A 16,673-nucleotide genomic window follows, 5' to 3' on the forward strand; every position below is an offset into this window, starting at 1 on the left:
TACAGTCCTTGTAAGGCAGGCCCTCCGATGAGGGTGGGCGGCATCTGCCATGTGGAGGTAACTGCGTGTTATTGTGGAGGAGGATAGTGTTGTGTGTGGTGTGTGAGTTGCAGGGATGTTGGGGACAGCACAATCACACAGCCCTCAAGCCAATGAAGGTTAAAATCCCCGACCCGGCCGGGAACCGAACCCGGGACCCTCTGAACCGAAGGCCAGTACGCTGACCATTCGGCCAACGAGTCAGACTATGGATGTGAATGCCTCCAAGTTACTGGAAAGGTTGGTCTGAGAAGCTGAGAAGTTTAAGAGAAGATCCTTCGAAAGATAATGGGCCCAAAGGTCATGACTGGACAAAACACGTTGCGAGACGAGAGGAACTACATCAGAAAACCGAACGACTGATGGAATCCGTCAAGAAGCGACGACTCAAGTTCTATGTCCACCTATTTAGAATGGAAGACAAGCGGTTGACAATGAAAATTTTTTCCATACATGATAGTAGACCTAACATGTGATAAGTGGTTCAGGGAGGCCAGGAAGGATTTGAATAAAATTGAGACTAAACCGTGAAGACATTGTTAACAGAACCAAGTACCGACACCAGATCAGTAACTTCAAGGGCTTTCGTGAAGAACAGTGGGGACAGCGCATGGACAGCAGAAAGGAGACAGGCTGCCACAGGGAGAATGCAACGACACTGCGCTGCAAAGATAGCTTCTAAAAATGTGTCAATGTTCGCCGTAAACGTCTAAATAATAATAATAATAATAATAATAATAATAATAATAATAATAATAATAATAATAATAATAATAATAATAATAATAATGATAATAATAATCGTACGACGGGCGAGTTGGCCGTGCGGTTAGGGGCGTGCAGCTGTGAGCTCGCATCCGGGAGATAGTGGGTTCGAACCCCACTGTCGGCAGCCCTGGAAATGGTTTTCCATGGTTTCCCATTTTCACACCAGGCAAATGCTGGGGCTGTACCTTAATTAAGGCCACGGCCGCTTCCTTCCCATTCCTAGACCTTTCCTGTCCCATCGTCGCCATAAGACCTATCTGTGTCGGTGCGACGTAAAGCAACTAGCAAAAAAATAATCGTACGGCCTGAGGTACCACATACAGCATTTTAATCTGACGCTATCTGGGCTGCCTGCGAGTTGATTTCGACGTTCCACTTTACCCTACCAGATGGCAGAGTAAGATCTCTGATGGACGACGTACGGCTGTCGGATAAACACCAAATATGCTACTAAACATCTTTTACTTGCCGAAATCGTACGACTCGAAGGGCTGAATGAACCTTTTACCCCAGGACTTAAAAAAATCCGCATTTTGAACCCCTGCGATCCTGGGATCCCAAGGGCGACACACTGCCAATTATCCACAAAGGTAGCACATTATTAACCCCTCTGTCTTTCTCCACCTATGTTCTCATTTCAGCTAACAGTAATAGCATGTGGGAACAAGCGAGTCCACCCAACGATCGCAGGAAATATTTTTTTAAAAAGGTTCTGCGGGTGCTGTGGTAGATGCATGCAGAGTGGAAGATTAATACTGACTGTGCAGGAATCTAACCGTTCATTTCCACAGAGCTCGATAACAAGTATCGGTGAATGGCGAGCGCAACAAAAGAACTTGAGAATAGTTTCCATATCCCATCACACCCTACTCTGTCTATCTCATTGTGACAGCCACTGAATGAAAACGCGAAGCCCCGTGAGAATGTTTCTACAGTTTCAAATCCTCCAGACAGCGTTAGGTTTTACTATGTCACTACTGTAGAACTTTGTATGCCTGACATAATCATTAATTATCCAACAGTAAATCACGTTGATCGACAGCTGTTTGAAAGGACACGTCACGGGAGATTGAACTCATACTTATCACGAAAAGATGCATTATGATAACAAAGCTTGCCGTATTCAAAGAAAGATGAAGAATGCAATTTTTCTCTCCCAACTCTGTCAACATTAAAATCTGTAAGCTAGCATGAAAATAACCGAAAAGGTTTTTTATTTTTATTATAGGTAAGATCTTGGCAAGTTGGCGTGTATAGCGGAGTGGCTTAGTTGCTGGTTTTCCATAATGATGATGATGATGATGATGATGATGATGATGATAATAATAATAATAATAATAATAATAATAATAATAATAATAATAATAATAATAATAATAATGAAATGTATGGCTTTTAGTGCCGGGATTATCCCAGGACGGGTACGGCTCGCTAGATGCAGGTCTTTCTATTTGACTCCTGTAGGCGACCTGCGCGTCGTCATGAGGATGAAATGATGATGAAGACACCACACACACCCAGCCCCCGGGCCATTGGAATCAACCAATTAAGGTTAAAATACCCGACCCAGCCGGGAATCGAACCCGGGACCCTCTGAACCGAAGGCCATTACGCTGACCGTTCAGCCAACGAGTCTGACATAATAATAATAATAATAATAATAATAATGATAATAATAATAATAATAATAATAATAATAATAATAATAATAATAATAATAATAATAATACCACCGGACTGAGCCAGAATAAAACCTGCCAAGTTGGGGCCTGAAGACCAGTGCCTCAACCGTCTGAGCCACTCTGGCTTTCCACCCGAACGGCTGAGGATCGAATCTCGGTCAATTTTGGGTTGAAAAAATCACGTGGTGTCAGCCTTAAACACCTCCCCAAGAATCAAAATGAGTCTGGGTTGTTTCAGGCACCCCGAAAGTATTTGGAAGAAAGTTTAAAATTCAAATATGACCTTGGGACACGGGTGATATATACCAGCCATCTTTTTTTAAAAAAATATTATTATTTTCTCCAGCTGAATGGTCAGCGCACTGGCTTCAGGCTCGAAGGGTTACGGGTGCGATTCCCGGACGAGTAGGGGGATTTTAGCAGTCTTTACTTAATTCCTGTGGCTCGGAGACTAGGCGTTTGTGTTTTTCTTCTCTTACACACAACACATCACATTGTTAATCACAACAGAAATACACCATAGTCGAATATATCCCTTTATACACAGTTGGCTTCAGGAAGGGCAGCCAGCGGTAAAACAAGGTCAAGTCCACACGTGCTGCACAGGTCACATCTGAGACACCAACAGGGTGTAGGAAAAGCGGCGGAAGAAGGAAGTTCTTACTCAGTTTATACACAAAGCAGAAATGCAAGAATTCGATGAACAACCCAAAGCCGACCACAACTATTTTTTTTTGCTTTACGTCGCAAAGACACACACAGGTCTTATAGCGACGATGGGATAGGGAAGGCCTAGGAGTGGGAAAGAAGCGGACGTGGCCTAATTAAGGTACAGCCCCAGCATTTGCCTGGTGTGAAAACGGGAAACCACGGAAACCCATATTCAGGACTGCCAGCAGTGGGATTTGAACCCACTATCTCCCGGATGCAAGCTTACAGCTGCGCGACCCTAACCACACGCAACTATTCTTTTCATCAGCAATATGGCGTGGAAAAGAAAAATAATGACGACGATTCCCTCCTGTTCGCGCAGGCTGGCCGAGGGCGTCAAATGAAAAGACCTAAACCAGGTAGGCCGAACATATCCTCCGACACTCCCGGCACTAAAAGCCATACGATAAAAAGCAGCAGCAGCAGCAGCAGCAGCAGCAGTAGTAGTAGTAGTAGTAGTAGTAGTAGTAGTAGTAGTAGTAGTAGTAGTAGTAGTGCCGAGCTGATTGGCTCAGACGGCTGAGGCGCTGGCTTTCTGACCCCAATTTGGCAGGTTCAATCTTGGTTCAGTCCGCTTGTATTTGAAGGTGCTCAAATACGACAGCCTCGTGTCGGTCGATTTACTGGCACGTAAAAGAACTCCTTCGGGGCTAAATTCCGGCACCTCGGCGTAGAAGTATTTAGTGGGACATAAAGCCAATAAGAGTAATTATTATTATTCATAGTAGTATCTTACAGAGAATAATAATATAGACCTCAAACAAATGTAATGTTCAAAAAATCGGAAGTCAAATACATAAGAATGACATAATTCATGTGTCTAGCAAACACACAATGGATTAAGGCACGCAGATCAACTCATGTGTGTAAGCAAATACTTAAGGATTGCAGTAGTGAAACCGCTTACCTTTCATTTCAGTTTCTCAATGCCACGGTTAAAATGTCGGAGGAAGAATAATAGTTATATGTTGTAACTTTCGTGTGGTTACTGCATGTATTTCAATACTATAAGGTTTTTCAGGTCGCGATAGTCGATTCCTCTAAACTGTACTGTTATTTTAGAACACTAATCGGTTCAAAACTAAAACAACTAAATAAAGCCTACATATATATTCATCTCTCTCATCAGAGAAGCCAGGGGTACCACACTTCAATTTTAGCAGGATTTCGGAGGTTCGATTAGTACACCCACTCCTGGTTTATACAACTCATGCAGTCGTCTGAACATCGAATCAAATAACATTTCAATGGTGTCCTGAGCCTGAAGAATGGCATTCCGCACATCATTCACCCGTGCCATATATTTGCTACATCCACGGTCTGAACGCACTGATTTTACAAGGGGTAGATATCTGACATGGTGTTTACTGTTTCTAGTGCAGATTTTCATGCTGATATCAAATGTGAAAACCGTTTTTCTCTGTCATGTCGGGTTTTCAAGATGTTGAGAAAGTTTTATTTTTTACGGAACAGCATCCTTCGAGAATTGTTTTCAGTGTTTTTCGTTATTTTTCATACAAAGCCGAACATTTTCATTTGTTTCTTTTTTATTGCCAGTGACAGTGAACATTATGGCGTCCAGAGGTTGCATAAATTCAACAAATCTGTTTTGCTACAAACAAATCCAGTATGTGCCATGCGCATTTCCACTAATCTTAGCCATTAGTTTTCAACGTATCAATCAGTGCTCTAGTGAAACTTCTGTCTGTGAGTTGTTTTCCTTGATACAATGTTAAACACATGTAAATGGTCGTACCGAGCTCGATAGCTGCAGTCGCTTAAGTGCGGCCAGTATCCAGTATTCGGGAGATAGTAGGTTCGAACCCCACTGTCGGCAGACCTGAAAATGGTTTTCCGTGGTTTCCCATTTTCACACCAGGCAAATGCTGGGGCTGTACCTCAATTAAGGCCACGGCCGCTTCCTTCCCACTCCTAGTCCTTCCCTGTCCCATCGTCGCCATAAGACCTATCTGTGTCGGTGCGACGTAAAGCAATTACAAAATAATAATAATAATAATAAATGGTCGCTGTCGTCTATCTCAAGAATGTTAGGTGATAGAGACAAATGATTCGCATATTTTGAATCAACATGTTTCAGTTTATTGGGACGTATGTTGGATACCAAGATGTCTGCCGAAAGTCATTTTTCTGATCAGTATCATTCCCCAGATATTTTTAGTTGTTGAAAAATCCGAATATCTACAGTTAACGGCACATTTCCCCTCAGAAGGCACAGCTGACCGTCGCTGTATGCAGCCCATAACTCTCTACAGAAATGTGACATTGCACAAATGTAAGCCCTACTGGTATCAGAACGTCACTGACACAACTGAGACTCGAAATGGTAGTAGATTCGCAATGAATCTCATTTGTTTTACGATATTCAGTAGCAACCAGGCCATAATGCCTTCCGTTGGTTGAAAATCTAATCCACTCGCGCCCATCATTTCGTCCAAATGAAAATATGATCAAATCAAACATAATAATCACCATTCTTCCTTCCCAGTCATTTCGAACGCAACTTGACTGCATTGGTATGTAAAAGCAGCGTCTCGAGAGGAGGCTAGTACACAAGTTACACCGTAATAAACGGCGGCGAAATGTTGCAGAAGACATTAGATAACGTGTTTCCCTTCATCGATGCTCCACTAAAACAGCAGCAGAAACAGAACACTGAGATTCATAGGAGATGATTCTATGAAGTATTTCTCAATGCCGGACGTCCAAAATTTTCCCTCCGGATGGTACGTTCTTCTTCAAACCATTCTTTACATACTCTCAACATAACACTAGCACTGCGCCCTACTAATCATACAATCCACTTTTTGTTGTTGTTGTTGTTGTTGTTGAGGGCAAGTATATGAGAGTCTCATCTGTTTCCGAGAATACCCAATGAGTCGGAACATCTGTTTACTGCACTGGCGGGGTAAAATCGATCTGGCTGAGAAGCTGTATTTAGCATACCGCCATCGCTTAATTTTGTTCTGAAATTTTCAGGTCTGAATGTTTGAGGAATGGTGGGTGGAGGGAGTTGGAGGGAAAAACCTCCCTTCTTCACAAACGGCCCCTTTCAGGGGTTTAATTTTGAGGTTTGTTAGTGAGAAAAAGGTTTAGAATTTGGACAAGGCCAAAATAATAGTTTTCCTATTTAAAAGATGTTTGTAAGTGAGCCAAGGGCCGCGTTGTTTGAAACGTGTGTTCGGCTTCTTGGTTCTTACGGCCCGTTTTAAGAGTAGGATGAGATCTAATAAGCGGAATATGAAGTTTGGTTCGTATCTTTTCTATATTTCAGTCTAGGGGCTTTAGTGATCATTCTTAGGGTCTTGTTTTGAAAAATGCGTGTGACAAATGCCAGCTAAATATTTATGCCAGCTAAATATTTATCTTACCGGGCGAGTTGGCCGTGCGCGTAGAGGCGCGCGGCTGTGAGCTTGCATCCGGGAGATAGTAGGTTCGAATCCCACTATCGGCAGCCCTGAAAATAGTTTTCCGTGGTTTCCCATTTTCACACCAGACAAATGCTTGGGCTGTACATTAATTAAGGCCACGGCCGCTTCCTTCCAACTCCTAGGCCTTTCCTATCCCATCGTCGCCATAAGACCTATCTGTGTCGGTGCAACGTAAAGCCCCTAGCAAAAAAAAAATATATATATATTTATCTTAATATTTGTAGAGATATATTTATTCCCCAGCGGAGGTCTCAGAGCAGCCAACCGTGCCGTAGCTCGTAAGGCTATTCTATATTGTCTCCAGGACATACCACGGTCCATAATTAGTCCAATATGGTTAATTTTGTGGGGTCAAAACAGTGGAACATTATTAATAGTAAGGTGACCAAATGTAGACCGACGCTTGGTGAAAATAATTGCTTGAGATTTTGTAGGATTTATTTTTCACCTTGCTTCGGCAACACCACTTCCAGAGTGACATGATCCATTGTTGCAGCGTGGAGATAGCATGGGCATTTCTCCTCTTATGCCTAGTTTACACGACGCCAGTTGATGAGACAATTGTCAGAAGACAGTCGACTGCCTTACAGTTATTGGCTACGTGTGAACACTTCGGCCCAGCTGTCTAGGCAACTGCCCTCATAATTGCCCAGGCAATCAATTGTCTCCAGGAGTAGACTGAGGACATCCAATTGGATCCTGCTGCAACCCCCACCCCCCGGAGCTCAGTATTGTCGAGACAGTTGGCGCCGTGTGAACGTGACAGGCCAGTAGCTGTATATTTATTTTGTGCCATTTCGCTTGTGTCAACCAAGAGGTTCAGCCGCTTGCGTGGTCTTGATAATTTAAATACTTTAATTTTTAAATTATTTGTGAGCTGTTCGCGTAATTATGGCTCCAAAATAGGGTGACGATACTAACGTAAAATTTGTTGAGCTGTGTAGGGAACGATTATGTTTGTGGGACCAGCACGACGACTTATACAAAGACAAAAATGCCCGTCAAGCGGCACTTTCTGAGATTACCGATAAAATTAACATTCAAGGATTCAGTGTGATTGAGGTGAAAACTTTGCATGACTCAGCAATGAGTTCCCGGCACATGTAATTGCATAATACATTTAATTCCTCACGGGATATTACAGACGCTGTGCACTCAGCCATTTCTCGTTATCTACTGGCGTGGCAATAGCATCCTCGTGTGAACGGGTTCTCGTTCAACTGGACTGGCCAGCGATTGTCCGGCAATATTAGAGGACAACTGTCGCCAACAACTGTCCCATCAACCGGCATCGTGTATAGGCCGTAGAGGGTGGGGAACACGAAATGCATTTTTTTTAAATATCCACTGCATTGACTGTACAGGTAAGTGATAAGTTGGAGAGGCATTTTTTTTTTTTTTTTTGCTATTGGCTTTACGTCGCACCGACACAGATAGGTCTTATGGCGACGATGGGACAGGAAAGGGCTAGAACTGGGAAGGAAGCGGCCGTGGCCTTAATTAAGGTACAGCCCCAGCATTTGCCTGGTGTGAAAATGGGAAACCACGGAAAACCATCTTCAGGGCTGCCGACAGTGGGGTTCGAACCACCTATCTCCTGAATACTGGATACTGGCCGCACTTAAGCAACTGCAGCTATTGAGCTCGGTGGAGAGGCATCATTAATGGCTTCAACAAACCAATGGTAAAGTGACACTGGCAGATTAACCCAAACCGCAACGTATTTAATTTATTGGTTGTTATCCACTATACGAGATGTGACGTGTTGCTGTCTGAGAAGCCCAGTCATTAAAGAAGCCTAATGAGAACACAGCACTAACGCTGTGATAGGTACTGGATGGTGAACCTTTCTAGTGAAACTCCGAAGCTTATCACGGCTTCTTCACCACGTTCCGATATTCACAAACAGCGATGAATGTATGCTATATGCGGGAGTGATTAGCCCAATGGTTTAGCTGATAGCTTCCAACGGGGGGGGGGGGTTGAATCCCTGTCCATCTTGTTGACATTTTTTATCTCACAGAACACGTGGCGTCAGGAAGAGCGCTGACGGGCATCAAAGTTCATCCCATTTCGGGTGGGGGGCAATGGTTGAGATATAAAAATGGAAAATAGTGTCGAATCCATGGTTTTCTGGGTCGCTGAGATGAATAATAAGACTCCGGATATTTTTAAAGTCCATGTTCATCCCCCTTTGACATGTGGGGTGAGAAAGGGTGAAAGAAAATGACCAAAATCACCGAGATTATGGATGTATGTGTGTATTTTCCAGCATAGCTGTCAACTAAATTCGGTACAAATATTACTTTCTATCTGTGAAAAATGCTGTTGGGGCAAGACACCCCTAGGACTCCCAGGGAACAGAGTGAAATATACATATAACTAAAAACGACCAATAATAGTGTCGAATCCATAGTTTTCGGGACTACTGGAGTGATTTCAACCTAATTTGGAACACTTACGACTTACCGTCAGGAGGTAAACAGCGTGGGGATATGATAACCTAATCACCCCTAGAGGTAGGGGTTGGAGGAAGTGAAAAATAAAAATAATAGAAAATACTGCCCAATTTATAATTGTCGGGGTCGCTGAATGAACAGTAACACTCCGGATGTCGCTTAAGTCCAAACTGAGCCCCAAACGCAAGGGTGGGGATAAGAAAGGGGTGAAGAATAGAAAATGTCCAAAGTGGCCGAAATTATGTATGTAGGATGTAGTATAAGTTACCTCTCAACCAAACTTGGTACACATATGACTTATTATCTGGAAGCAATTCCTATGGCGTAATATACCGCTACAACCCTGACGGGGGTGGGGTTGAATTGCAGAAAATACGGAAAAAGGGGTGAAATATAAAAATATTAGACGACAGATATTAGTGTACAGTCCATAATTTTCGGGATTGCTGAGGTGAATAATGACACTCCGGATGTCTGTATGGAGATGAGGAGTAAAAAGGAAAATATTCAAAATGACCGAAATTACGCATATGTGTTTCTTCCAGCATAGCCCAAATACAGTATTGGTACACATACGACTATCTGACAAAAATACTGTTGTAGGAAAACACCTCTAGCATTCCTGGGGGAGGGGGTGAAAATAAAAATAAACGAAAACGATTTATATCAATGTTGAATCCATTGTTTACGAGGTTGCTAAGTTGAACTGCGATACTCTGGATCCCCCCGCTAGGGTTGGGGAATGTGACGGGTTGACATGCGAAAATAATGGAAATAACTTACATTAATATCGAATCCATTGTTTATGTGTCGCTGAGACGAATTGTGGCGCTCTAGATACCGTTTTAAGTCCACGTTCATACTCCATTGAGACGGGTGTGCTGAGATGGGCTTAAAAGTTATTAGTCTCAAATAACCAAGATTAGTGTCGAATCCAATGCTTTTGGGGTCGCAAGGCGCATTGGTGACAGTCTCAATGACAGTTGAAATCGTGTACATCTTATCTATAGTGCGACGGGTAAATACATATAGTCATTTATTTATTTCTCTGTCAGGATTAAATACTTGCCAGTCAATTCGAGCTTCCATAAGGATAAAGTGTTACTCGAAAATTAAATAATCTAAAACTTTAAATCAACCACATCTAAATAACTCTAAAACTACATAATAGATCGTAAAATATGAATTAACACGGCAAAAAGGAATTCTATAAAAATTCACTTCACATATAAATGGTAACACAAATCTTAAAAAAAAAAACTATCCGCGCAACGCCGGGTAGTACAGCCAGTATATAATAATAATAATAATAATAATAATAATAATAATAATAGGAATAAGAATAATCAGAATAATAATAATAATCTAGCTAAGTCAATCTCTTACCTTACACCCCCTACAGGCAGAGAAAGAAACCAACATTAAAACTTGAGCAGTACACAGGTATGCTTTTACCCCTAAATATAACCCAGGCTAAATAATTAATATTTCATGCAAAAATACTTTTTTAATGTATGATTTTCCTCCATAATCTGAGCAGACAAAGTTTTCTTCCTTACCTTCAGAGGCCTTATATATGAAAGCGGTGTTAATTAAAAGCAGAAAAGCTTCAACTAAGGCAAGTACAGCTCAGCGATTCAAGAATGATGGGCAATATTAATTACGAAACATAAGGTATTTGGTTTCGTAACCAGTCTTTCCGCTGTAAACAAAGTTTTTATTAAAAAATTTAATCCATTACTCTTCTTCTCAAAGCGATCTTGTGATAGCTTGTAAGAAGAGGATCACTTTCATATCAAGCATTTTATCATCCACTGCCATTCATCAAGAATCTTAATTCAATTTCCTTCGTTTAACTCGGCATCTGGATATGCCTGAACATTCGGAATGTATACTGAATATCCGAAAGTAAATAAAGACAATTCAAGAAGTGTGTTCTGAACTTAAAACACATTATGTGCAAAAGTGACCTCCAATTCGATATCAGTGTATCGTAAAGAGTTGTGCTGTGTGTTACACCAGTGCTGTTTTATGGACACTACAGGCTTCGTCAGTGAACTGAACGCAAGCCTTTGGAATGTGGATGTCCCGCAGAATATTCAGTATTGTATGGGGAAGACTACGTCAAGAGCGAGGAGCTACTCCGTCGTGCCAGAAAATCATGTGATGCCTCAACCCACGCAAGACGCAAGTCATTCATCACGAACTGACAAACAAAATCAGATCAAACTAATCATAGAATGCATAGCGTGTTGAAGTTAACGACATCGAGTTCAGTGATCGATTCTAGTCTTGTTATGTTTCGATCACTTCTTTTGTAATCTGATCTTCTTAGAACAAAGGTATCTCCTGACATGTTGTAAACACATGTTGTATCGAGTACAGTGTTCGATTCTAGTCTTAATCACTTATTTAGTGTTCTAAACACATCAATCAATGTTCTAATCACATGTTGAAGTTATCGACATCGAGTACAGTGTTCGATTCTAGTCTTGTTATGTTTTAATTACTTCTTTTGGAATCCGCAAGTCTAAACATACACAATGATGTTATCGCTGCACTATCATGCCTTGACGATGCATGCTCGATAAAGCCATGCCTTGACAGACGAGGAGGAGGTAGAGGAGGCAGAGGAGGTAGAGGAGACGGAGGAGGTAGAGAAGGAGCAGGAGGCTATAACAGCCGCCGCCATCTTGTGTAGTAGCCTCTAAGCGCTAATTAGCGTCGGGAAGGGCATCTTGTCGTAAACTAAGGATAGTCTCCTTTAAGATGGTAGATGAGAAGTTAGGTTCGCGTATGCACTAAAGTTTCACTGTTTAATGATGATAGCTAACGGAATTTTTCAAATTACCCGCCACCACATTTCAAAGGTATGTAGCTAAAGATAGCAGCACGAAGCTTTGTTAATGAAAGATGGTCGCAGCTGCACGTAGAATTTTTTAAATTACCTGCTACAACGATAAAGACAGCAGCACGATGCTCTGTTAATTAAAGATGGCGGATGACAGCTCACGGAATTTTTCAAATTGCCCGCTACTACGTGCTTAAGGTAGTAGCCGTAAAGATAACAGCACGGTGCTCTCTTGATTAAAGATGGCGGATGTCAGATGTCAAAAAGCATGTAGAATTTTTCGAATTGCCCATCACTACATTTCAAAGGTAGTAGCTAAAGAGGGCAGCACTCAGGTTTGCGATGCAAGATGGAGGATGACAGCTGTCAAAAAGGTGGATTTTAGATTACCCGCTTGTAAAGTTAAGTACCGTAAAGATAGTAGCACTAAGGTTAGCGATGCAAGATGGCGGATGACAGCTGTAAAAAAATCACGTAGAAATTGCCGCCACCACATTTCAAAGGTATGTTCCTAAAGATGGCTGCATGGTGCTCTGTTGATTAAAGATGGTTGCTGTCAAAAAGCACGTGGAATTTTTCAAATTGTCCGCCACCACATTTCAAAGGTAGTGCCGTAAAGAGGGCAGCACTAAGGTTAGCGATGCAAGATGGTGGATGACAGCTATCAAAAAGCACGTGGTTGTCAAAAAAGCACATGGCTTTGTTTACAAATTCAAATCTCGCGCTAAGATTCATATTTCCCGCCCGTAAGGTTTAGTGCCGTGCCGTAAAGATGGCAGCACTGAGGTTTAGCCTCATCAAGATAGCAGCACTGAGGTAAGCGATGCGTTGTTGTTTAAAGATGGCGGATAACAGCTGTCAATAAAGCACGTGGATTTTAAATTACCCGCCTGTAAAGTTTGGTACCGTAAAGATAGCAGCACTAAGGTTAGCGATGCAAGATGGCGGATGACAGCTGTCAAAAATCACATAGAAATTGCCGCCGCCACATTTCAAAGGTATGTTCCTAAAGATGGCTGCATGGTGCTCTCTTGATTAAAGATGGTTGCTGTCAAAAAGCACGTGGAAATTTTCAAATTGTCCGCCACTACATTTCAAAGGTAGTGCCGTAAAGAGGGCAGCACTAAGGTTAGCGATGCAAGATGGCGGATGACAGCTGTCAAAAAATCACGTGGCTCTCAAAAAGCACGTGGGTTTGTTTACAAATTCAAATCTCCCGCCAAAATTCAAATCCTATCGCCAAAATTCAAATTTCCCGCGCTATGACGTCATCAGTCACGTAACCCGCTCCGCGGCCTCTAATTGGCCCGTTGTGGGACACACACAGCTCCCCTACTCGCTGATATCCCGTAGAGATGACACTAGCCAGAGTGAGTGAAACATATTCTGTATCGTCTGACTAGTACCACTCACCTACCTTCCTTCCTTCCTTCCTCCTTTCTTCCTTCCTTCCTTCCTTCCCATGAAGTCTATAAAATCTTCAGCTAGAGACGGACATATAGACACTTACAAAATATTGGGCAGTTAAAACTTTCCGAAACTTTTGTGGTGGTAATTCACTCATCACAGGGAATAACTACATAATTTTAAAAAATTAGTTCTCAGAAAAAGCATTTTTTTAAACAATATGATATCACCGATTTACTAAATGTTGTCAAACCATTCTGAGTTATATGAAACTGCTTTTTAAATAATGGTTTTGGTTTTTTTGTTTATTTCAAAACATTGACTTATCTGCTTGGAATCGTGAATTAAACAGACTTGCCCTATTTTGACCAGGTATTATTTTCTTATGTGGACCAGTCAAAACCAAAATGGTGTATGTTAAATTTGTGTATTGTTAGCAAGAAATATTTAACAGTTCTCTTTAACAAAGGCAGCTGTGTAAATTCATTTACAATAATGTCCACGTACACAATGACAACAGAAACTGTACTACATACAAGACAAACTGACTGATCTGGTTGTAGCCACTTTTATTAACAATATTCAGAATACCCATACCTGCACTAATTATTTTTTGGGCAATATTGCGATATATTTCGTAAGTACAGTTGTTTGTAACCTAAATGAAAGGGTTATGATGATTGTAGGTTTCATTTTCTGCGCGGAGATTTACCGTATCAACATATGTCGACAATGAGCATGGTCATGCAGGGTAAAAGACATGCTCAATAAAGGAACTTTTCTTCGCATTTTAAGCTCATGTGAATGTAATAATTAATCACTTAGTAAATATTAGTCACACAAGTGTTGAATAAGCACAAAATATTACAAAATATATGATTCAAAATATAAATGAGGAACAGTTTTGTCTCAATTTAGAAAACACACTGTTTGAAAACAAGAGGACAATATTCGTATGTTTGTAGCACTTTTTATACACACAATACCAATTTTGAGCAAAAAAGGAAAACTACGAGTAGAACTTAAAAACAGTTTAGTATGCGTTTTGAAGTTACACTCTGCTTTTTGCCATCCAGTCTGGTTTAGCGTGAGTGAAATGCCTCGAAGCAAAGGACGTGGCAGTCAACGTTACATTTTTTGCACCGTTTCCTGGCAGCTTTACCACACTGAGCGCACCGTACTTGCTTCTCTCTTGTTTCGAAGTAGTGGGATACCCCATCAAAACGCACTTCTGGCAACACGCGTGAAGATACTTTCGTACTCGGTCTTCCTGCATTAGGACGCGTAGCGGCACAAGATCGGATATATGTCCTAACGATGTACCGTGTGAAGCCGAGAAGATCTAAATTTTCCTCTTTGCCCTTTGGGGTCAAACGATAAAGTTCACTTATTTTTGTACACACTAGTTCAGCACCAGCCCGCAGTTGATTACCAGAGAGTCTGTTTATATCTCCACATGACTCCTCATCATCGCTATCCCCGTCACTATGGAAAGCATTTTCAGGAAGTTATATATATTAGCATCTAGGATGTCTTGAAATTCCTCCAGGATGCTTACGATCTGCTCGATGGTCAATCTGAGAAGAATAAATGAAAATTCCATATCAGTACTGAGGCAATCACATTCGCGCCCACTGTCGACATATGTCGACGTGGAAATTTTGTGTTCTGCTAGACAAAATCAACTATAAATCAGCCATAAATGAATTCAAAATATGTTAAAGGATTGTTTCGTTATTACGTTTAACTCAACAGTCCGATCTTACTTTCAACTGTAACAATATTATAATAAAATATTACTCACCGCGACGGAAGCGTCATCCTCTTGAGTGTATACAGAATATTTCATACGCAGACACGCGATAAGGCGCGAAACCAAGTGTTTCTTGTTTTCGTGCTGTGAAGTAAATATCAAACAATGAACTGTAAACAATGCACCTTAAAAATATTCTTCCGGTTTACTGATATAAGATCGACAATATTCAGATATTAACATCGACAAATGTCGACAGTGGGCACATATGGGTTAAGAAAATATCTCGACTTATCTGGTTCTTACCGGGGACTGTTTTGTATTCCTGAATAATCGGGTGGTAAAATTGGGTTTATTTCTTCAATGCTATAATGAAATGACTTATCTTGTTAGTGTTAAGGATTGGAGGACATTTCAATCAATACTGATCTGCATTTAGGGCAGTCGCCCAGGTGGCAGATTCCCTATCTGTTGCTTTCCTAGCCTTTTCCGAAATGATTTCAAAGAAATTGGAAATTTATTGAACATCTCCCTTGGTAAGTTATTCCAATCCCTAACTCCCCTTCCTATAAATGAATATTTGCCCCAGTTTGTCCTCTTGAATTCCAACTTTATCTTCATATTGTGATCTTTCCTACTTTTATAGACGCCATTCAAACTTATTCGTCTACTAATGTCATTCCACGCCATCTCTCCGCTGACAGCTCGGAACATACCACTTAGTCGAGCAGCTCTTCTTCTTTCTCTCAATTCTTCCCAACCCAAACATTGCAACATTTTTATAACGCTACTCTTTTGTCGGAAATCACCCAGAACAAATCGAGCTGCTTTTCTTTGGATTTTTTCCAGTTCTTGAATCAGGTAATCCTGGTGAGGGTCCCATACACTGGAACCATACTCTAGTTGGGGTCTTACCAGAGACTTATATGCACTCTCCTTTACATCCTTACTACAACCCCTAAACACCCTCATAACCATGTGTAGAGATCGGTACCCTTTATTTACAATCCCATTTATGTGATTACCCCAGTGAAGATCTTTCCTTATATTAACACCTAGATACTTACAATGATCCCCAAAAGGAACTTTCACCCCATCAACGCAGGTTAGTACTGTAATGTAACAATTTAAAAAGCGTAAAAATGACTTATCTCGCTTTTCCCCGGGATGAGTGAATTAATAATTATTATTTTAAGGGCAAATACTGTCCGATTCCCAGCTCGTTGCCGCTACGGGATGAGGAAGCGAGGGAAGACTGTACTAGAGTGAGACGCGTGAGGTAGCATGTGTTAAAAGATAATTTTGAACTAAAAGTTCATACGAGTTGCACAAAAATATTTACACCTCTCTCTCTCTCTCTCTCTCTCTCTCTCTCTCTCTCTCTCTCTCTCCTCTCTCCAGACTGGGTGCTGTACAGGTTTTTTTTATTTTTTATTTTTTTTATTTGTATTCGGTGTAACATTATATAGAGATTCGCGTGCTATCAAAGTGTGATCATTGTTTGTCGCAGATTAGTTTCAAATTTCATCACGTTCTGGACAGAACATCCCCCTC

Source organism: Anabrus simplex, chromosome 8 (genome assembly GCF_040414725.1).
Source record: "Anabrus simplex isolate iqAnaSimp1 chromosome 8, ASM4041472v1, whole genome shotgun sequence".
NCBI lineage: Eukaryota > Metazoa > Arthropoda > Insecta > Orthoptera > Tettigoniidae > Anabrus > Anabrus simplex.